The following is a 24,426-nucleotide window of genomic DNA, read 5'->3' on the forward strand; positions in this document are numbered from 1 at the left end:
CTATTCCCTGCAGTGTTACTTGGAGAATTCCAGTGTCACTTGGTTTTAGTTAGGTGTTCTCGGTCAAATGAAGTCATCCTCCATTTTCCCCTTAATTTTTTCATCAGCTTAGACTGTTATTTTTTTCTTGGCTAATCCTTAGATGGAAAGTTGAGTGCTTTTTTATGTGTGCGAATGGGAAAAATAGTAAAAAGTTTAAAACATGTTGCCATTTTAGCCTCATTTCCTGCATGGCAAAGGTGAAACATTATTATTTTTGTTTAGAGATGTAAACTTTATTTTTAGTATGTGATGTCTAGTTGTTTTTAATGATTTTTATAAATGTTTAATTGGAGATTTTCTGTTTTATTTTAAATTTAGACAAATACATAATTTGCAACAACAAATTATAATTGATTTCTCATTTAGAAGTATTCAAATGTCAATTCTCTTCTTATACCATATGAAGAAAATATGTTGTTTTGAACATTGATAGTTTGTCAGTTCCTTGACAATGATTTGTACAAATGATAATTGTACACAAATTAATAAACTGCTGTTGGAAATCTAGTGATATGTCTAGCTGTTTCTGATTTATTTCTGAATCATTTCCAGACTAATGAACTGTATGATTGTTTAATGTAACCTACAACTTCCTCAACTCCAAAAACATGTTCAGTAATATAGAATAGTTATTTAAAAACTGATGAAGGTCTTACTTATGTTTTAAGAGAGATTATTACATGAAAAGGGGGTTTATAGGTTACTAAATAGTATATATGTTTTCTATCTGTTTAAAAATTCTTTTCATATTACAAGTAATAAAATTATTCAAATGACTTCTTACTACTTTTTCTAGAGTGATTTAAATGATTTTCTAGTGCTGCCTAAAATAATGTTGGGTCCCACCCAGGCTTTCATCTGATAAATATTTCTGTTGACTCTCATCCTGAAGTTGTATGACACTTAATATCATTTAAAAGTAGTTAAAATGAGCCCTAGCTGGCGTAGCTCAGTGGATTGAGTGTGGGCCTGCGAACCAGAGGACCGCAGTTCAATTCCCAGTCAGGGCACATGCCTGGGTTGTGGGCTGGTTCCCTGCAGGCCAACTCCCAGCAGGGGATGCAAGAAAGGAAACCATACATTGATGTTTCTCTCCCTCTCTTTCCCCTCTAAAGATAAATAAATAAATAAAAATCTTTAAAAAAAAGTGGTTAAAATGAGTTTTAACAACACTGTAAGGAGTATCTGCCTGAGAAATATTTAAAATTAAGTAATAACTCTTGCTATGTTTGCAAACCATGCATGAGTTTACCATTTTCAACCAAGGTTACAATAAGTCACAAATGATTATTTTCTTGTATTGTTGCATCTATTGGCCAAAATACCGTACAACCTTTAATTATTTTATAGTGTGATAGTCCACTGATAATTATCCTTGAAAACTTACTTTGTGAACAGTTTTTGCTTTATTTAACAAGTGCTTTGGAAGTTAGTAACTCACAAAAAATATGTACCATCATTATGAATATATTTAATAAAACCAAGATATGGAAAGATTTAGCAATATGATTGATTTTGTAGTGTATTTTTTTGACTAACACTAAAAGTCAAAGATATATCGTATTTCCTGTCTTAGGGCAGGGCTGATCCCCACTGTGTCTGAGTTTTGTTTCCCAAAGGGAAACCAAATTTTAATTCAACTTAAAGTTGAGTTTTCATTACTATGGGTTCTCTGGGTATTTTTTAAAGATTTTTATATACTTATTTTTTGGAGAGAGGGGAAAGGAAGGAGAAAGAGAGGGAGCAAAATATCATTGTGTGGTTGCCTCTCACACACTCTGCACTGGGGACCTGGTTTACAACCCAGGCATATGCCCTGGCTGGGAATCCAACCAGCGACTCTTTGGTTCACAGGCTGGCGCTCAACCCACTGAGCCACAGCAGCCAGGTCTCTGTGGATATTTTTAAGTATAGACCTCTGCAAGCTTGTGCTTCCACACCCTTATTCTAAACATAAGTTGATTATGTTATTTTATGGTAATTCAGATTTATTTCTAACTTTTAATTGCTTTATTAACTATAATGTTTGTTTAGATGGTTTCTTAGAGAAAGTTAAGTTTTGGTTTAATAGTGTTTAACTTCTCTGTCTAAGACCTTATTTTCAGTGTAACTTTTTTGTCAGGTGTAATTCCTGAGTAGTTTGAGTATTATCCAATTATAAAACCTTTCACCTTTGTCACTCCTCCCCATACTAACCCACCCTCAAACTCCTATATTTAGTCAGTTTTTAAATGATATTATTTTCTTTTCATCTCTTTTTTAATCATATATGTGTTCAGTACTTTCTATGGAAAATTTTTGTGATTTCAATTAAGTTGTGTTATGTGCATTAGTATTTTATTATAATTCTTTAATACCCATGCACTTTTAATTGCCCATATAGCTATATCTCATAATAGCTTAATATACAAAATTATGGGCCAATAAATTGTTGCCACATTTTAATACTTTATTGGTGCATGAAATAATTATTGCACAAGCAGCCAGCTTATATAATCAACTAATAAATCTGGTCAGTGGTTTGGGGATCTGCTTAGTTTAACACACTATGTAAATGCAAGATCAAGCACCTCCAAACTTTCATTAAAGGGCCCTACTAACGAATGTTTTTTTAGCAATGGGTTCATGTTCACCTCCTGCAGTTACTGAGTGACTTTGCAATTCTGAAACTCTGGGGATCCACTAGGCAAAATCCTCTTTTTCTGAATGTCTTGCACTTCTGCTTGCTTTCTGTCAAGTCTCTGCCTTCCTGGGTTCTCATACTGTTAAAAAGACGACTTTCTTATTCCTGCTTCTGAGGATTATCTCCTTATACAGAGATGAAAAACAACTGCAAAATAGAGCTACATAGTTTTATAAGGCCATGCTTTTCCATCAAAAAAGGGCTTTCTATACCATAAACAAACATAAATGTCAACTTCTATATGAACAATACCGTAGGTTTATGAATCATGAGCACATCAGTACATATTGTTATTTTGTAGAATTTTTACTCTTTCTGCTCCATGCTTTTTAACAAATGTGTTCAGAGTGTGTTACTCATGACTGTATTTTATAGGAAAATGTGTGTTTCATTTGCTCATTCACCATTGAGCAGGGTCTTCAAGGACAGTGAGGTTCTTTAGTAACTAGGATTCTGATCTGGTGACATTCTCAGCTGATTGCCATCAAGCAAGTCATTCAGAAGACTTAAAAGAGTTCTGATATCACACCCCCTGTATTAGTCTCTGGGATAAAATGTACACCGTGCCTCAATTTCTAACTTTTTAACATGGTACTTTCTTAACCCGGGTTTATACCTTGTGTTTATTGGAAATTTCATGAATTTTTACCTTTTTGCTGACACTCTGCAAGGCCAAATGTGCTTATTGGACTAGCCTAACACCAACACCAACAACAAAAAGGGAGGAAGGAAGGAAGGAAAAAAAACGGAGCTTTTATCCCCAGATTGGCGCTGTGCCCTGGTGGGCCTCTTCCTCCTTCCTTCAAGTACCTGCAATTCTATGGCATGTTGTGCCTTGGACTGCTTCACTGACCTTGGTGTCCAGTGCTGTTACAGCTGAATAGGGCAGAGCTTTGCTTTTATCTTCCAGCAAGTCTCAGGAGTGAGATCTGGCCACCAGCATCTATTTTCCGTCCTTTAGCCATGTTTCCCCCTGAAATGGACTTAGTCAGGGAGTTGTCCCATTTATGGATGCGCACGAAGCATTCAATGTTAAGTACATATATTTTTGCCTGTTTCTATAGTTTAATGAATCCTTTCATCCATCTCCCTAAATTGTAGGTGCCTATCCACATGTATCTGCCTTTTGCAGGTTATGAAATTCAAGGAGGCAGCTTAACACAGTTCTTTTTGTGCTGTACCTAGCAAAATGCCCTGTGCAATTAAGTTCTTTACTACATGGACTTAATTAGATTGTACATGTACAGATAGGTCCCCTGGGCCTTCCAAGGCAGTAGATGCTGCTTTGGAAAATGATGCAGGCTGAAAAAGATTTAGGTCAGTCAAATTTTTATCTGGTTTTCCCAGTAGACTAGTCAGATGTGTCTTTCCACTGTGCTATATTAATGTCTTCCTTGTGATTTGTCTTCCTCTCAAATTCCATTGTCAGCCAGTTGAAGATTGTGTACTTTATATACTTCTTGTCAAACTCATTGAGTATTTGAAATAGCAATGTCATTATGACTTTCGTCAGAGTGGCCCAAGAGTCCTGCCACCTCTGTCATTTATGAGAGTTTGTCTGGAATCCCTTTGCTTCACAAGGGACATAAGTCACACAGTGTAAGATTGAAAGGGATTTTGAGGGGTGATCCTGCCACCCTACCTGCCCTCAGTCATGGTTGTGTCTCATTTAAACTCAACACTGACGTATTTCTCTAAGATAAAGCCAGCCTGCACTGGGTAGTCCATTATATACTCCACATTGCCAACATAGGGGTCTCTGTATATACAGCTCTGAGCATGTAACTCTTGGTTGTAAAAAACTTTGAAAGCTCTACTATTTAAATTTTAGACTCTTTAGGATATCATTGAAGAGCCTTCATAGAAATCTATCCCAAATGTCCTTTGCAGCCTATATCTCATCTTTTACTCCCATCTAATATAACATTTGCAAGATTCACTGAGTTCCTTCTCCATTATGTGGATATGCCATAAACGTCCGTGATTCTGCCGATTTGCTCGCACTGCTTTTCAGCCTGAATTACCTCTCTCCTCATTTCAAGAGTCAGCTCAACTGACAACTCCTTAAAAAATATTTTCCCAAATCTTGAAGGCAGAATTTTCTTTGATTTTTTTCTATTTCCACAGCCCTTTGTTCATGTTGCTGTTGCTAACTCATAGCACGTTATCACCGAGATTAGTTGTATCCTCATCTGTCTCTTATTTTAAGTGGTAAGCTTTTGCACAATGGAGGCATCTCATTTGTTATTGTTCCCCTGAGATCTACCAAAGTGCATAAATAGCGAGTCATTCAATCAATGTCTTGAAAAAGTGTTAAGTATTGATTCAGTAGGATAGAGACTTAGGAAATTAATGATGCTTTATTGAATGAATGTTTGTGACACTCGTGTTTTGTTTTTTTTTTCTGGAATGTGGTGGGTATAAAAGAACCCAAAACTGTGGGTTCAAGAGAGTGCATGAAAACTATTTAATTCTCACCTCTAGCCAGTGTTTGAAGTCTCTTTCAACATTCCTAAAGAATGGACATTCATATTCTTGAACTTTTCCTTTGGCTCTTTTTTTTTTTTTTTAGGGCAGTACAGTGTATTTTGGTATTCCTCACAATAAGAGAGTGTTACCTTGTGCTGAGCTGATATTTGATTCCTGTAACTTTTGTCATTGGTGTTATTGGTCTTGGTTTTGCTTTGGAGGAACCCAGAAAAGAAATTGAAACTGCTATTTTAAAATGTTCACACTATTACAAATGTCCCCCATTCCTCCCACATTCGCCTGCCTTTATCCTCCCCTGCCTTCACCGCATTCTCATCTGTGTCCATGGACCATACATATATGCCTATCTGTTCTTTGCTGATCTCTTGCAGTCTACCCTACCCACCTCCCTTTGAGATCAGTCAGTCTCTCCCATGGATCCATGCCTCTGGTCGTATTTTGTTCATCGGTTTATTTGTTCACTATTCTCACTCTCCACATATGAGTGAGATCCTAGGGTATTTGTCTTTCTCTGTCTTATTTCACTTAGCATAATATTTTCCAGGTCCATCCATGCTGTCACAAAGGGTAACATTTTCCCTTTTTTGCAGCCATGTGGTATTCCATTGTGTAAATGTACCATAGCTTTTTATCAACTAATCTACTGATGGGCACTTGGGCTGTTTCCAGATCTTGGCTATTGTAAACAATGCTGCTATGAACTTAAGAGTGCATATATTCTTTCTGATTTGTAAACTGCTTCTTACATTGACAGTTTTTTCACATAGGAACTACAGTCAGGTCTCTGCTATATATTCTGTATTATAGGCTGAGTGGCCCCCAAGTACACTCTGTATGTAAAATGTATGTATATTTTTATATATAAGGAAAAAGTCCAGCCATTGTTAACATAACAAGAATGGTTTGCATGACGTGGATATAACCTGGCAGCCAATGTGCATGTGTGAACAATGAAAACTTCACTGTACTAATCAGTGGGGGCAGAGGACTCCATTGAGTGAGCATGTGTGCTGTGTGGCCATCACATTCAAAATGACTGAGCGAGTAGAGCAGGGAATCTGCTCAAATTTTGCCTTAAGCTTGAATGTTCCTCTGTGGAAGCTGAGATGATTCAGAAGGCCACAGATATGGGCAACTGGTGATTGGCAGCTTCATCACAACAGCATGCTTGCTCCTGCCTTACAACTTGTGAAGAGTTTTTTAGCAAAACATCAAATCACCCAGGTGACTCAGCTCTATTACGAGCCAGATTTGGTGCCCTGAAACTCCTGTTGTTTCCTAAAACTAAAAGCACCTTTGAAAGGCGAGAGATTTCAGACTGTCAAAGAGATTCAAGAAAATATGACAGGACAGCTGATGGTGATTGGGAGAACTGTGTGAAGTCCCAAGGTGACTACTTTGTAGGGGACTGAGGTGTTATTGTCCTGTGTACAATGTTTCTTGTATCTTGTATCTTCTTCAGTAAATATCTGTATTGTTCATGTTACATGGCTAAATACTTCTGGATAGACCATGGCATACATATGTGTGCACGCACACATGTCTTTTGTGTTAGTATATATATCAGCACACACATGCAACATTTGTGTTAGTATGCATATCATTAACTAGTCATAAAACCATGGGAAATAATTTTATTGAAAATAACTTGCATAAAAGAAGTAGAGATAGAAACAAAAATAGGTTAATTACCATGCAAACAATCCACAGTCTGGCCAGAATGTGTTCATATATGTAATTTCAGATACATAAGTAAATAAAGTTGCCAGATTATTGCATTGTAGTTCTTCATTGTAGACTCTAGGGTGGTGATATTTTTAGATTATGAAAATTGTTATCAATTTGATCATGCAATTATGATAATTGCAAGAAATTATCCTGAAAATTAATGACTCAAAATAGCAATTTATTTTAATCTCTCGTAGTTCTGTGGGTTTACCGGGATAAGCTTGAAGATCCTCACTTGGTGTGCTCACACAGGCGCCGTGGCAGCTAGGGCAGGAGTAATCCAAAGGCTGGATGAACTGGATGTTCAGTACAGTTTCTGTAGGCTTGTGTCCAATGCCTCATTCCTCCTCAACATGGCCTCTCTCTTCAGCATAGCAGCCTGCACTTTTTTGCATGGCAGTGGGGGGCTCCATGAGTCAGGAAATAGAAGGTGCTAGGCCAGTTAAACTGGTTAAACTCTACTTTGGAACTGGTACATTATTGCTACCACAATATTCCCTTGATCAGATGAGTCCCAGGGCCTACTTAGATTTCAGGAAATAAAGAAAAATCTTTGTTTCTTGATGAGTGAATATCTAGGTCACAATGCAGAAGGGCATGTGGGATCGGAGACTCTGAGGCTGTCTTTGAATGCACAGCCTGGCACACCATATATTTTGGTGGCGTAGTGGGGTAAAGGGTGTATTTTACATCAAATGTAACTTATTCTCAAAAGAAGTAAATACAAATATAAGTTTGAAGAATGGCATACCATATGAAGAATGCACACATATTGACTGAAGGACATAATAAACACTAACACATTCTCTACCTAAAGTTCATTGCATGTTTACACACATGTGTAATTGGGCCTTGTATTTAAAAGGCCCCAGATCTAAAGTTAGGTTTTGTTTTAAAATAACTAAAGTGATCTATTTTAAAAAATGATCCTTCATATAATTAAATTTCTAAAGATTTTCTTTTATGGACTATTAATTTTTCTATTAGAGTGATTTTTAATGTATTCCAATTCTTTAAATGTTAATTATTCATGTTTTTCTCCTCTGAACTTTAAATTTTTCATCGGTTTAAGTATGATGACTTCTGAACCCTAATATTTGGTAATGTATATGCTGGTTAAGTAATCATTAAACTCATGACAGAGAAAGATTTTCTTTATTCTTACCTGCATATTCTTAGATAATATATATCACTTAGAAGTTGATTTCAGTGTATTCCCAGAGTGGCCCAAAGAAATTGCTGCATTATTTTTTCCTCAAAAATGTTGAAATCTGGATGTTGTCAGTCTAAGCCTGATAAGATGGCTCTATAATATCACCAGGGATCTTGAATCCTTGCAGCCTAAGATTCATACACTCAAACTAGCTGCTGGAGTTCCAGCTGTTACAGCTACTTTCATGGCAGGCAAAGGTCAAAGACTGTCAAGGTGCACTTAGCAACTATAGGAGGGGACAGTAGACATTGGTGTGACAACTGGCAGCTTTAGCCACATTATATCAAAAATCATATTTTGTTAATTTCTGACAATTTTTATTGCCTAATTATCCCCTAATTTTGTCTATACTACTTACCAGTTCTTTTAATGCTGAAGTTCTTCCTGATTTATAGCTGTTTGATTCTTGTTTATGCATTGTGTTGCTTTTGTTTTTTCTGGATTTTTAAGCTAGTTTTTTCTCTTTTTGGACTTTATAACATATATATTTTTGGAAAAGAGTTGAAAAATTAAGGCAAGTATAATAGATATTAATAGTGCTTATATTTTCACATCATTTGGAGATAATTAATACTTTGTTGTATAGTCTTCCAATCTTTCTGAATTTAAACATATACATATGTAAATGCATGTGCATATATTTATACTTATTTGCATAATTACTACTTTATTTATCATATTATCTTAAAAGTATTTATATTGTTTTAAAACTATAGCCCTGGCTGGTGCAGCTCAGTGGATTGAGTACTGACCTGTGAACCAAAGAGTCGTCAGTTTGATTCCCAGTCAGGGCACATTGGGGGCCAGGTCCCCAGCAGGGGGTGTACGAGAGGCAACCACACACTGATGTTTCTCTCCCTCTCTTTCTCCTTCCCTTCTCTTCTCTAAAAATAAATTTATAAAATATTAAAAATTAAAAAATATAGAATGCATATTTTTTATTTTTAAATTATTTTATTGTTCAGTTACAATTGTCTGCATTTCCCCCCAACCCCTCCAAACCCACCTCCTTCCCTTGCTTCCACCCTCCCCCTTGGTTTTGCCCATGTGTCCTTTGTAGTAGTTTCTGAAAACCCTCCCCCTCAGAATGCAGATTTTTACAGGTATGTAAATACTTTTGAGTCATGACTTTTGTGACTGTGCGGCATTCTGTCAGCTGCGCAAAGCACAACTTACTTAACTGATCCCTAACTGTTAGACACTCCAGGTGCTTTTAAGGATTTACTATTGCAAATATTATAAATGACACTGATGAAATTTTTTGAATGTGAATCTTGGTCTGTATTATCTCTAGTTAGTTCTTAGAATAGCTTCATGAAAGTGGAAGAGGTCAAAAGATAGGCATATGCAAAGGAAAAGGTAAATTTTCTGCAGAGACTAGAAAATAATGACCTGAAGAGTGTAAAATATTCCATGCTTAGCATGTGTTTGCTGGGGGTGGGGTAGAGTGTGTGAGGCAAAACTTCACCTCAAAGGATGAAGGAGCCCATTTTTTTTCATTTTTCTTCAGGTGGATAGGAGCAGGTGATAAAGGAGAAAACATTCACAACTCTGTATGGAGAGGCTGGTCGATGTTTGAAACAGTCACTTTGGCAGCCATAAACAAAGATTCACTGAGAGAAATAAAAGGAACAAGGAGATGACTGAGAGCATACTTGGGTTAGGAAACAGGTCTCAACTTCTCCCTGGCTGGATGGATATAGGAGAGACGGGGTGAAACAGTTTTCAGTGACGGAACATCACAACAGGGACGCTGTCTGCGTCCTACAGGCACTGTCCGAAATCAAAGGGCAAGGCTGTCCGGCATCCTGGTCAAGGCGTTACATAGGCATCTAATCATGGAGTAGACCAGATATGCACTTGTGTGCTGGTACAAGTTGTCTAATGGACTTCAGGAGGATGGCATTTAACTTGTGTACAATATTCAGGAGATTCTCCTTTGTCATACCATTCACAGTGGAAATTATTGTATGACCATTATCAAATCCCACTTACAATAGAAAGTGTGAAAGGGACTCAGGATTCTTGAAGTACAAATGAAAATGGGGGTGGGCAGACATACTAGTGATAACTTTAGCAGTTGCATATTAATCATTTTGCTTTGATATAAAAATAGAGGAATAAATAAAAAGGCAGTTGATTTTCATACACCTCATAGATCAGAGCAAATGGGGATAAGAAGCAACATAACCTTGCGAGAGGTAAATTACTGTGGGTTAATCTAATTTTATTCTCTGACACAATGACAGGACTTAAATATGAGGGGAAGCCAGAGTTCATATATCTTCACTATGCTGCACACCTGAAACTAATACAAAATACTGTTGAAGGTAAGCTGTAAATTAAAAATAAAATTAAAAAACAGTTCATATATCTTCTTTTCAGTGAGGCTTAGTTTTTGTCTCACACAATATTGTCATCAACCAATAAAGGAAATGTAGTCTGGTATAAAGGGAGGCATAGCTTGTTATTTGTCATTGAATCAGTGACCTGCCCGGACAGACCTGGTCAACTCCAGAAGGGTTTATTGAGTATTCATACTGAATGATATTTGTATTGATCTCCAGAATCTGAGAATACAAAAAATGGAATCTCTGGACTAGGAAGTTGCTAACTCTGTAGGAATTTTCAAGAATTCAAAGTGGATATAGGAAGCAAGAAAAGTGGCCGGATTAAGTTGAAGTTCAATGAGAACCATTGATTAGAATGGCACTTAAAAAGAAAAAGGTAAATACCTAGTGTAAGAAGTGTAAATCATATACCTATTGCAACAATATGGTAACACTCAGGCATTCTGACACTTCATTGCTATAAATTAGAAATGAGACCTGATATGGCTGCTTGGATTTTTCAGGGGGCTCTATGGTGTTTCCTACCTTCACTTAAGTAACTTATCATGTAATAATCAGTCCCTTTGTATGTTCTCAGTTTTAAGACTATAATAAGTTTTCATCTATTCATTGGTATTTTCATCCTTTAAGTTCTATGAAAAAAAGGAATCATGTTAATTCCTCCAAAAATAAATAATTACTTTAGTAAAGCTGCTCCATTTCCTTGCCTTTCCATATAAATTTGTTTAATGTAATGTCAAACTGTTGGGTAATCTCTTTGAAGAGATTAAATTAATTATAAATTAATTATAATTAAAAATATAATTAAACTCAACTTGTGTAATACCAAGAATACATAAAACTCAATGGAAGACATGACAGTATGAAGAGCCAGGACCATGCTGAGGCATAGATAGGCACCAAATACTAAGTATGTCATAACCGCTACTGGCTGTAGTTATTGCAACATATAATCTGAGTGTGGTATGTTAAAATATGAAATTGCATGCATCTATATTAATTAAGTATAGTTTACAAAGTCTTAACAGCCTCCTGCTATTTTTCCAGCAATTTCCCTTCTGGGTATTTCATCCCGAGGCAGTGATTTTCAACTGGTGTTCAAGACACACACTGGTGTACCACAAGAACTTTTAAAACATGCAGTACCTGACTATTTAGTCAGGGACACTGACCTCTTTTCTCTCAGATTGTCAAATAAAAAAATGACAACAGCTAACACAGCAAAGACGTCTGGGTGTGAATGAATCAAAATTATACCCAATTATTTTTATCAAATCAGCAAGAACATTTACTTTTTGGTGTGCCACACAATTTTAGTAATTAGTTTATGTGTTCCATGAGATGATAAAGGTTGAAATTCACTGTCCTAATGGAACAATCATGCTATGGTGGGAGATACAGAAAAAAACCTTTGTAGTGTTTTTAATTTTTGGTACAGATGTTTGAAAACTTATATGAAAAAATATAAATGATAGCATGTATGGGATAACAATCGACAAAATGATTATGCATTATAATGATAAACATGATATTGCCACAAAAAGATATTCACAATTAATTAAAAAGAGGATCTAAAGATTTTATGTATTTACTTTTAGAAAGAGGGAAAGGGAGAGAAAAAGAGCAAGAGAGAAACATTGATGGGTTGCCTCTTGAATGCACCCGACCGAAGCGGAACCCACAGCCCAGGCATGTGCCCTGACCCAGGTGATGCCCAACCCACTGCCAGCCACACTGGCCAGGGGAAAACAAGAGGATCTAATTATAAAATAATTCATATGGTATAGCTCTTTAAATAAGAGTCTGAAAATAAACAGAATAGTTATACAATGGGGACCCCCCCAAAACCAGAATTAATTTCTGGAGTAGGTGCCTCTTATAGGATGTGCTTCCCCTGCTAGGAGAGTGTTCCAGGAATGCATCTGTAATAGTGTACCAGCTGGCATCATTGTGAGAGGCTGTGTTCAGCTTCAGTGAATTTTTTTAAGACTCAGCGTGTTTGTCCATTTCATGATTGGTGATCTATGGGTGCACCTGCCCACACTGCATTGAGTGTTCAGCAATTTTTGACCCCAAATGCCATGACCCCCATGCCCCACTCTTCCTATTCACCTGATCTCACCCTGAGAGAATTCTTTCTTCATCTGGATGGAAAGTCCTCAAAGGGAAATGTTTTGCTGATATGGAAGAGGTGAAACAAAAAAATGGCAGAAGCACTAAAAAGGGTCAAAATCGATGTGTTCAAGAACTGTTTTGAGCAGTGGAAAAAAAATGTTTTGATAGGTGTAATGCATCAAATGGAGAGTACTTTGAAGGTGACTGAAGTTTAAACATGTAAGAATAAATGCAATTTTTCTAAGTAGATTCTGTTTTTGTGTGTGTTCCCCCTTATGCATGAAATACATTGTTTTAGGAAATTAAGGATGCTTTAATTTTTGATTTTTCCTGAATTTTAAAATAAACTTTGTCATTTTTATTTTGTACAGCAATCACATATGGAAAAATTACATTGACAACCTTTAAAAACTGACACTCTTATTACTTTATTTTTCTTTAATTGCTGACTACATTAATTTATTTTGTGAGTATAATTTTATTGTTTAACTTTGTTGAATTTGCTGAATATAATATTGTCTGTGTGGTTTATTTAAAAACCTAAAACTAGATTCCCCATTAATTTTTATTTTTCTGTATTTTATATACTTAATATACATATAAAATAAATAAACATAATTTAAATATATATATAATAAATAAGTACATAAATAATAGTATATAAAATACAGGTTATATTAAAATCTGAATTTCTTGTTATCTTAGTTGTCCAAAACACTGGACAATGATTATGATTTATTTAAAATCTTTTCTTTATTTAAAAAGGAAAATATAGTAAAATAAATTTACTTTTCAGCTGAAGCTGTTTAGTAATAGAAGGACTGCTGTAATAATAATTATAGTTTTATTTCAAGCTAGAGTATATGTATGGGGAGGAATTGTAAGGTATATATATAACATATATATGCAAAAAATACCCTTCATTGATTTATGTTTGATATTTTTCCTGTGACTCCCAAAATATCTTTATGAAAATAAAACATTTACTTTTATTTTTATTGTCTAATTTTAAATTTGGCTATTGTTTCAAACACACAGAAAATCTGCAATCACTGTAGTTAAGAACCCTGAATATTTTCTGCTCATATTCACTAGTTGTTTAAACTTTCCCTCCTCTACTTTATTATTAGTGTTCACTCTCTTCATATGTGTATGCATGCATGTATGTGTGCATGTGTATGTATGTATATTTACATAATTATATATATAGGGGTGAGCAAAAGGAGGTTTACAGTTGAAATACAAATAAATAATAATACAAGAATAAGGTCTGTTTCATGTATCCACAACTGTAAACTTCCTTTTGCCCAATTCTGTACATATATATATGCATACATATACACATGCATATATATATATATATATATATATATATATATATATATATAACTTTTTTCCTGAATTATTTTATAGTAAGGTGCAGGCATCGTGCTTATTCAGTCTAGGTACTCTTGTGTATATTTCCTAAAAATAAGGATATTGTCCTATGTATAACCACAGTACAATTATAGAAAATAAGAAATTCGTTATTAAGAAAATGTAGTTATGTAACTTAGTGCACCCAGGATCACACATGCATTTGGCTGTCATGTCTTTTAAACTTCCTCTAATCTGGAAGAGTTCTTCAGTCTTTAATTACTTGGAGTTTGAAGAGGTCAAGTCACATATTTTCAGATTTTCCTCACTGGGGTCAGGCCAGATAATATTCAGACTTTCCTCAATTTGGGTTTGCCTGAAATTTCTTAGTGATTGGTTCAAGTTACACATTTTGGCAGATACACCACAAGTGATGTGTGTCCCTCTCACTTGCATTATACTTGGAAGCACGTTGTATGTATTTTCTATTACTGATGATGTTGTCTTTGATCATTTAGTGAAGGTGGTCTCTTGTCAAGTTTCTCCATTGACAGTTTATATTTTTCCCTTTGTAATTAATAAGTGATTTGTGGGAAGATACTTTTAAGACTAAGGAAACATCTTGTTCATCATCATACTTTCCTGTAAGTGCTGATTCACAAATGTTTTCTTAACTGAATCATTTAACTATAACCTTTGCCTAATGGTGATCTAACTCTATTAACACATCTACCGCTATATTTTGAGTGGCATTGTATATAAAGGAAGAGTTTTCCATTCCTTTTATACTTTATTTCTTTATTTATATTTCACTTTCTGTAATGAATTTTAATTCTTTATGATTATTATTTATTTTGATTTTCCAAGTGTCCTGGATTTTAAAAAAAATTTTAAAAAAGATTTTATTGCCCTTGCTGGCGTAGCTCAGTGAATTGAGCTCGGGCCTGCGAACCAGACGATCGCAGTTCAATTCCCAGTCAGGGCACATGCCTGGGTTGCAAACTGGTTCCTTGCAGGCTAACTACCAGCAGGGGATGCACAAAAGGCAACCATACATTGATGTTTCTCTCCCTCTCTCCTTCCCCTCTAAAAATAAATAAGTAAATAAAATCTTAAAAAAATTAAAAAAATAAAAAAAGATTTTATTTATTTATCTTTAGAGGGGAAGGGGAAAGGGAGAGAAACATCAATGTATGGTTGCCTCTCCTGTGTCCCCCGCTGGGAACTGGCCCACAACCCAGGCATGTGCCCTGACTGGGAATCGAACCACAATACTCTGGGTTGCAGCCCTGCGCTCCATCCACTGAGCTACACCAGCCAGGGGCCAAGGGTCCTCTATTTGACTGGTGAGAGTGTTTGAAGTTAGCTCCTATTCCTTTGGACATATGCTCATAATTTTTAAATGCCATACCCCTCCCCCAGAATAAAAGTTGTTATTGTGAATTCCACACTTTTCAGTCTGCTTCCTGTGTCCATGTTCTAATATGCCAGGATAGATTTTTTAGTATTTTAATAATTTTTGTGGACTTTTTGAGTGTAAGGTTTGTGTCACTATTGGAACCTTTGTTTTTCTCTTTTCTCTCCCTCACACGTTTTCTGGACCCCTTAGAGCCCTTAAGCTACAAAACACATAATGGTGCTTAAAAGACAGCTGTTAAAAATTAGTGTTTAATTTTCTGTGTGTAGGTAATTTAACATGTTTATTATTATTCAACTTGCATTTATACTGAAGGCCTAGGGTTTGTGTGGATTTTTTGTTTGTTTATTTTGTTTTTGTTGGCTGTACGTATTTTGCTCAATTTGTGAAGTGTTTCAGATGTAGGTGGCTGCTATTACCACTATCCAGAAATTCCAAGTCCATATTTTTAAAACATTCTACAAAACATGTTATTTCAAGTTATTTTTAAACTATGGCATGATGTAACCAGAATGTGTGTATTGAATAGCCTTAACTTTAGCGGTCAGCGTTCTCTTAATCCTGTTTATTTAGTTAAATTGAGGGATTTTCTCTATCATTATTTTATGGGATGGCACACTTATCAATCCAAAAAGTGTCTGAGAGGTGGGTTCATGGTAAAATCATTATTGGAGATAACTTCCTTGATTTGTACCAATAAATTGTGATTTTAAAAATTTCTTTCTTCTTCTAGCTTAAAAATTATTTAGACTAATGGAAATTCAAGCACATGAAATTTTAAAACATGTTCAGGGTCCAGCAGTAGTAGCACCTGCTTGAGTGTGGTTGGCAGGGTAATAATATGGGTGTAATAACTTGTAGTTTTAAATTGAACATTCAACCTAAAGTGTCGTATGCTGTGCTTGAGCATAATATTGTTATGTTACATAATTACATGCTTATAATTTTGTGTACAAGATTTTATAATAAAAAAGGGGAGTTATTTGTGCCGGACGCTGGATGTAGATTAAAAGAAGGTAACTAATCAGTAACACATGATTTTAAGAATCCAGTGAACTGTAGTTATAAGCAGGTGCTTCAACTAATGAAACAAGCTTTTGAGCATCATTAAGGATAGCTCTTCCTCCAGTCTCACAGAAAGGAGGTATGGTTGTAGTTGGTATGTGGGGATCGGGAACAAAACACCCCAGTGTTTGAAAATGACAGAGTAGACAACGGCTTGCCCAAGTAGGACATGGCTGAGTGCGGAAAGTATGCCTCATCCAACCGGGGGAACCGTTCCCGTGTTCTCTGGAGACTGTGAGCTCATGCTAACAAAATCTGCTCTTTCCAACAAGCGAGAAATGAGGATCCTTATGAGAAACCTTCCACTTTTGAATATTTAAAAATACTTTTAAATCTATTGTTTTGGTTAAACAAACCGTGTCACCAAGCCACATTTGGTTAATCCACCCCATTTTGCAACCTCTGCTCTGGGTGCAACGGAGGGACAAACAGGGCTTGTAGTGAGAAGTAATTGAATCAGAAACGCTGGTTCTGAGCCCAGAATCACCTTTTATTAGTTGTTTCAAATTGGGAAGTCACCTGATTAGTGTTAACTTTAGTTCTTTTGCCTGTGAAGAGGAATATGCTAAAGGTAAAGAAGCATATAGATATACTGATGTTACAACTTTATAATTCTATTAAAATTATATGACTATGAATTTTTTGTCTCTGAGGAAGCTTCAAGTTTTAAACTTTGACAAGTGAAGTTAAAAAATTCAGAGTTTCTTACAATTTTTTAATTTTTACTTTTTACATTTAACTGTAAACCTGCTAACTACCTCTATAGTTTCCTCTTGTTTGAGAGGCCCTGTGTTGACCATTAATAAAGTCTTCCCGTGCCAGGTGGAGGACTTTGCCATCAATGTGTTTTTTACAGTTTAAGATAAATTAGACCTTCAGCTCAATACTTGTTCTGTTTGTTGAACTGCTGATTTGATTACAACTTGTTTTGGTGAACACAGAAGCAAATCTTCTGTATTAATAAACTGGTATTTCTGTTTAGTACTATAAAGAACCAAATCTCTATGGGCAGAAATTCTGTTGGTTGTTGAGAACTAATATTACTCAAAAGATGCTTGCTACAGAGGGGAATTTTATTTGTATTGTCCATAGTGTATTTAATCTATCTGAAACAACATATTGTACTTTAAAGGGCTATTTTAATTATTGTTAAGCTGTGTTTTATTTTATTTCTTTTGTACAGTTCTTTTATAAAACAGTATACCCCAAAATATAAAATGTCATTTAGGTTGAACTATTTTGAGCTTTGAAATAAATGTGTTCTTCTCAACACCCTTCCTCTAAAACAAGCAAGTTAATTAATAAAATCTTATAAATAACGTTTTTCCTATAATTATTGACTTTCTGAAAAAAGAAAATGGATGTTTGTGTATTATTATGAGGCACACAAGTGGCATCCCTGTGTTTCTCTCAGTGCCTGGTCTTCCATTAGAATTGACACACGGTTACAAAGTGAATTGGTGCAATTCTCTGGATAAATCAAGCAAAATTCTCCTTTACATCAGTGATCTTAATATGTCAGAAAAAAGTACATTGAAAAAACTTGAATTATTTTAATAACTACTTCAAATCTCCAATTAAATTTAACCTGCAACCATTTCATGTGTTTGGATTGCTTTATGTTGTTCTGCCATATTCTGGGGGCATTGTGTTTCTCCTATATAATTCGGAAGACAATGTTAAGACTCTTATCTCTTACTTACGGGCTTTCAGGAACATGTATAAAGGACACATGGACAAAACCAAAGGGGGGTAGGATCAAGAGTGGGAAGTGGGGATGGCTGGGGTGGGGGTTAGTGATAGGGGCAAAAATGGAGACGACTGTACTTGAACAACAATAAAAAAAGTTAAAAATAAATAAATAAAGAGTATCCTCCTTTACTAATATTTAGAACAGCTAGGGATATTTCTATTCATTAGCCCAATATACTTGGCAAGATATATGTAATCTATATTTTACAACATCTTATTTAAGTATTTTAAGTATGTAGTGTCTAAGTGTACATTGGTTTGCATTAGTATTTCTGTGACCTTGGCATATTGTTTACTCATTTGAATTTTTTTTTCTTTTCACAGATGCATTTTGTAGGAGTATTTTGAGGATGAATGTTTGCAAATCATTTTGATATTGCCAAGTGCCACATACAGTAAGTAATATGTATTTTTATTTTTCCACTCAATTGCAGTCATGCTGAATGAATTTGGCAGTCATAAAAGAACACATTTCTATTTTTATATTTCTTGATATTTGTGAATATTGAAGAAAATGTATATAAAATATAAAAAATTTGATGGGCTATTTGCTAGTTGCGATTAAGTTGTATAATTTCAAGATTTCTAATGACTGATTTTACTATTGTTCTATATACATAACTCCACAATATTTCCCACATATTATTTAAGATTTATTTTTTTCTTAATTTTAAGTTGAGAAGAGTAAAGGCAAAAATTAGTGGTATTTTAGCTATTGTTGATATGGAAGTTTTAAAAAGTAGTATTGTATTAACTATTAAGATTTGCTGTCTATCAGATAATTTATATGTAGTGCCTTTAATTCTACCACAAATATTTTAAGTTTATTATTTTTATTTCTACTTTATAAAGAAGAAAACTGAGACTCATAAAGTTTTAATACATTACTTAATATCTATTCAAAGTGATGAAACTGGGCTTTGAACACAAAACTAAAAAAAATTGCCTCCACCAATAACAGAAAAAGTCAAACAGCTTTTATTTAAGAGCCTGAATATTTTGAAATGTCCAGCATGTTCTGATTATTTCCTTGGGTTTTGTTTTACTTAAACATTATACTGAAAATGTTCCAGGTTTTTGTGTTTTTTTGCTGTTTGTCTATCATATTTTGCTTTTATTTCAAATGATGCTTTCTAATCCTTTTTTGAACTGTTTTGAGCTAGTAAGAGTAAGTGAAAATGTAACTTTTTAAAGTAAAGATTATAACTCACCTAAATTATTCTTATATAAAATGCTTAAAATTAGATTTTGGAAGTTCTCCAAGAGTCTTCTTTCATTTATTTAATGCAAATGTACAATTAAGTGAGACCATATTATTACTTTAGAGATGGAAGGGACCATAAAACCACTGATTCCTGGCCTCCATGTGCCCAAATTCCTTGTTTGATGAAGTGGGATGATCTAGAGGACAAATCTAAATAGAATTTCAAAAAAAAAAGGGGAGAATCAGTGATGGTAGCATTGATTTTGTACATTTTCTCCAAATACAATTACTTCAAGGAAAACAAAGGCAGCATAGTGTAGAGGATTAAGAATTTAGACTCTGGATTCAAACCACCTACATTTGAACCCTGGATTTATTACTTACTAGCTATGTAGTATAATACATTACTTAATTTTTTAAATGAGGGTAAGATAAGGACTAGCTCATTTGTGGCAAGTGAGATAATACATATAAAGTATAGCACCGTTCCAGGTACAGAGTAAATGTTCAATAAATGTTAGTTATTAAGTTGAAATTGATTTATTTAGATGCTTTAATTTAAGTATGTTTGCCAATAAGCATCATAGCTTCATAATCATGCCATATAAAGTACACAGAAAAGGTATTCAGTGAATACTGTTGATTGACGTGCTCAAAAAGAAACCAAACTTCAGCCTTCTTTATAAACAGAGCACGGTGCTTTTTAGTAGACATCATTATTTTTTTAACTGTTAACAAAGAAACCAACCATTTTGCCAAATATCAGGTATATACGGGGGGCAGTAAGAGTAGGTTTACAGTTGTTCATATGGAAAATAATGCAATAATCAATACATATTAATACTAGAATAAACTCTGTTTCTAGTACTCACAACTGTATGCCTACTTGTGTTGCACCCTGTACACAGTGTGTAAAATACCATGCATATGGATCCCATGGTGTGTCTATATATCTTATATACTCAGGCTGATAGTGTTTATGTGCATTCGGAAGAAAAGAAGGGCACTTGTGAGGTGTTTATGGAGTCTGAAATGTTTATTTTGAAGGAGACAGGACAAATTTATAAATACAAAGTAAAGAAAAAAAATAAAATGATTGTCAAATAATTTGGGAGAACAATCTCATCCCATGTTTTATTAAACAGTTTGTGGAAATTGAGGCATGTGGAGAAGAAAACAATATTTGTTAAGCATTTACTCTGACCATGCACTTTTCATTCCACATCTCAGTTAGGCTAAGCAAATGTCATGATGTTGACATGTTATTATCTCTGTTTTTCATAGGAGAAAAGTATAACACAGGAAGTTTAAATCTATCATTCATGGAAATGAATCTTGATGTCTGTCTAATTCTAAAGCTTCTTTTCTTACCCTCTTAATCTGGGTGTTAAGCACTGAAACTCTGTGGCTTACCTAACTTTCTTTTATTTGCATAACAACATTGATCCCAAACCTCAGATCATACGTGTGAATTCTTTAGTAAATAAATAGTTGATGGTTATTTTCAAATAAAACAAGTGTTAATAGGGCAGCTCTGGAATGCAAAACTAATTGCCCAATTGCCTTAAAAAATGCTGTTTGAATGAAGAAAATTGAAAAAGTAAAAACACTCCTTCCCTAATATCAGAGGGTATACCTTATGCTTTTATCAGTCTTACTTTTCAGAACTTGAAGTGACTGACCACACCTTCTTCTTGCAGTGCTTCAGCTACTTTTTTCAGTGCAGAGAAGTTGGGAATGTAGAGTTCACTTTGATTTACTCCTTCTCTTCCCTATTTACCATCTTCAGATTTATCAGCTTTCAGGGACACCCTTTATAACACTTTGGCCATTCTGATACTTCACCTTTTCAGTTCTTTGGTGATCTTTATCTTCTTTCATTTCAGTCATCCACTGATTCCAATCTCTTCACACATTACTGCTTGAAACGAACCATCAGCAACACTTTCTCTGAAGGCTATTGTCAAACTCACTTTGAAATACTGTTGCCCTGAAAATGAAGGGCTCAGGTCTTTTGCATTCCCACACTACACTGTTTTAAGACTGAAAGCCTTATAGAATGCTTTAACTTTCCACTTCAAGGTTTGGTCTCTGAAAGACAAAGCTAGTGATTACATTTTGTAATTCTGTTTCATTTAATTCAATAAATATTTACTGCGTGCTCCTATAATATGAGGTACATTGCTGTTAAGTATTAGAGCAAGTGGGATGGAAAGATAAAAATGACTATTAAAGAAAAATCTGTCTTCAATTTGAGGAAATAAAATATGCCCAGGCATGAATAAAGCAAAGTGTATGTTATTAGGTTATGGTATTATGAGAGCAGTCGAAAGTAATCAAATTAATAAAACTATTTCAGATAATTTGAAAAAGTTACATATGCAAAAAATAAAACATTAGAAGAGATTTAAGAAACTAGATATAATTCAAAACTTAATTGGTTTGAGATTTCATCACAGAGGTTGCCTTTGCACTAGATCTTGATGAGGTGGAAATTTTAACAAAAAAGTCAAGGGAAAGGCAGCCCTATGGTTAGAGGGAAAGGGGCAGACTTCAGATCCAATGAATGGGAAATTAATTAGCTTGACAAGCAAATATGTTTCCTGTGTTGGACTAAAACCCATAACACTGAAAAATAAGGCTGGAGTCAGGTTGTAAAAAACACTGATAATCGGAGTAAGAAATTAGAATTTAAACTTAATTGGTAGTCAGTTAATATAAACGGGAGTATTTTGTTAAAGTAAACTGTGAACAAAAAGTTTCTTACCTGAATACTAGTCAGGAGTTTCTATATGATGGATTCCAGCTGGAAGACTTGTAGAGAAGAACAATTTTGGGGCAAAATAGCAATATGCGAAGGAATGGATGAGGGTGGGACATGAGGCCAAGCAGGGGGATCGAAGAGGAAGGAATAGATACAGGTGAGATTTTGAAAAAAAAAGGGGGGTGGTCAGGGAATAATAATAAACACTTGAGTGGCATTTACTATGCTCTTGGCTTTGTTTTAAAGGATTTATATTTGTTATTTAATTTAACCATCAAATGATTTTGAGAGGTAGATTCTGTAATGTTATCGCCATTTGCATAAGAAAATTAGGGAGCCTTCAGCTAAGGAGATTGCCCCAGGCCAAATAATTAGAAAAACGGTAGGGCTGATACTTGAGTCCATTGGTGAAGCTCCATAGTCTCTGCAGTTAAGCACTGGAAATTATTTTTCTTTAAAAAATCTAAGATTTTCAGCTTGACTGATCTGAAAAATGATGCCGCCAATGGTCAGAGAAACAATTTTCCTTTCCAAAGTTTACCTTTTCTTAAAGTCTTGACCCTTTCTTTAAGTCTTTGGGAGGGGAGACAAATTTGACCTTTAGGGAGAAATATCCCTATGGTTAGTGATGAATCTCTTGTATACCTTCGCTTCAATGCTTGGCAACAGGAGAAAAGTAATTTATGATATTGCCTAATTGTAAATTAGAATAGTAAATATCTCATCTTAATATGATTTTTCTCCTTACCTTAGCAGGGCTTAAAATGGAACAAGTTTAGAGTGCTAAATTAAAGATTTAGTATTATGGGTCCATGAAAGGCCAGTTATTTTAGATTTAGTTTACCAAGCATACTAAACGATGATTTTGACAAGGAGAAAAACCAGCGTACCCAGCATAGAGTCTCTTTTTCTGCACAGGAGAAGAGGCATAACACACTGCTTACACGCATAGACTCCGGAACCACACCAAAGCGTGGCTTCAGAGCCCCAGAGGAGGCTTCCTCAGCTGTGGGACCGTGTCAGTTATGTACGTTCGCTGTGCCTCGGTCTCTTGCCTTTGAAACGTGATAGGGCTAGTGCTGTGTCTTCTCAACCTCCTGAAGGTTAAATGAGATAAAGCTCTTGAAGTGGCTCCTACCACATAGTACATTCTCGATAGATGTTAGTTATGTTCATTGAACTTTATCTCATCTATTATGATATTTAATTTATAAAATTTAATTACAGAATTATTGCCATTTTAGGCCTTTTATTGTGAATTTGTATGCATTAAGGACACAAAACAATAATTTTAACAAGCAAAGAATCATGTAAGTTTCACAAATCAAGAAATAGAACACTTTCTGCGTTCCAGAAAACCTGCCACCCAAACAAAACTCCTCTTCCAACCGTTCCCTGACAGATACTATTTTTGTGACTTTTATAGGAATCATGTCCTTGCTTTTATTGTAGTTTTAACATTTCATCATGCACCCTTAAATATGAAATTTATTTTAGCTTTATTTTTGAATTTATATATATAATAATCACATAACTTGCATTCCTTTGTGTCTGGTTTTCTTTCTTGAACATATATTTCCAGGTTTCAGTAATGTTTTTGTACAATTTATTAATTTCTGTTAATATGTAATATAATATTCCATTATATAAAATACTAGAGATTTATTCATTATTTTGTTGAAGGACATTTGAGCTTTAGCAATGAAATTGCTTGGTTACATTTTTTTAAAATTTTAACTGTTGTTCAAGTACAGTTTTCTGTCTGTTACTCCCACCCCAGCCCACCCCCCCCCATTGCTCTCCACCTCCCTCCCATTTACACCCCCCTGAGTTTTTGTCCATGTATCCTTTATACTTGTTCCTGCAAACCTTCCCCTTTCCCCCTGAAATTCCCTCCCCTCTCCCCTCTGGTCCCTGTCAGCCTGTTCCATATTTGAGTGTCTTTGGTCATATTTTGCTTGCTTGTTCGTTTTGTTATTTAGGTTCCTGTTAAAGGTGAGATCATATGATATTTGTCTTTCACCGCCTGGCTTATTTCACTTGGTTACATTTCATGTAAATCTTTAATCTTAGTAGATACTTCCAAAGAATTTTTCAAAGTAGTTATGCCAATTACACTCCAGTCAGTAGTTCATGAGAGCTCCCATGTTTTCATCCTTACCAGTATTGGAATAATCAGGCTTTTTAATTTCAGCCATCCTCACAAATGTATAATTTATATTTCCCTCTTGAGTTAATGTGGTTAT

The 24,426-nt window shown here is 34.9% G+C and overlaps 1 long non-coding RNA gene across 1 annotated transcript in view; it reads left to right on the top strand.

Annotated features, from left to right (window-relative positions):
- LOC118974394 (uncharacterized) overlaps window positions 1-24,426 on the top strand; it is a 79,248-nt gene that overhangs the window by 14,406 nt on the left and 40,416 nt on the right. The window contains exon 2 of the long non-coding RNA XR_005063890.1: window positions 18,537-18,607. This is a non-coding gene — a long non-coding RNA (uncharacterized LOC118974394). The remainder of the gene's footprint in view (window positions 1-18,536; window positions 18,608-24,426) is intronic.

This window comes from Sturnira hondurensis, unplaced genomic scaffold (genome assembly GCF_014824575.4).
Source record: "Sturnira hondurensis isolate 20B ecotype Veracruz unplaced genomic scaffold, ASM1482457v3 Scaffold0019428, whole genome shotgun sequence".
Taxonomy (NCBI): Eukaryota; Metazoa; Chordata; class Mammalia; order Chiroptera; family Phyllostomidae; genus Sturnira; species Sturnira hondurensis.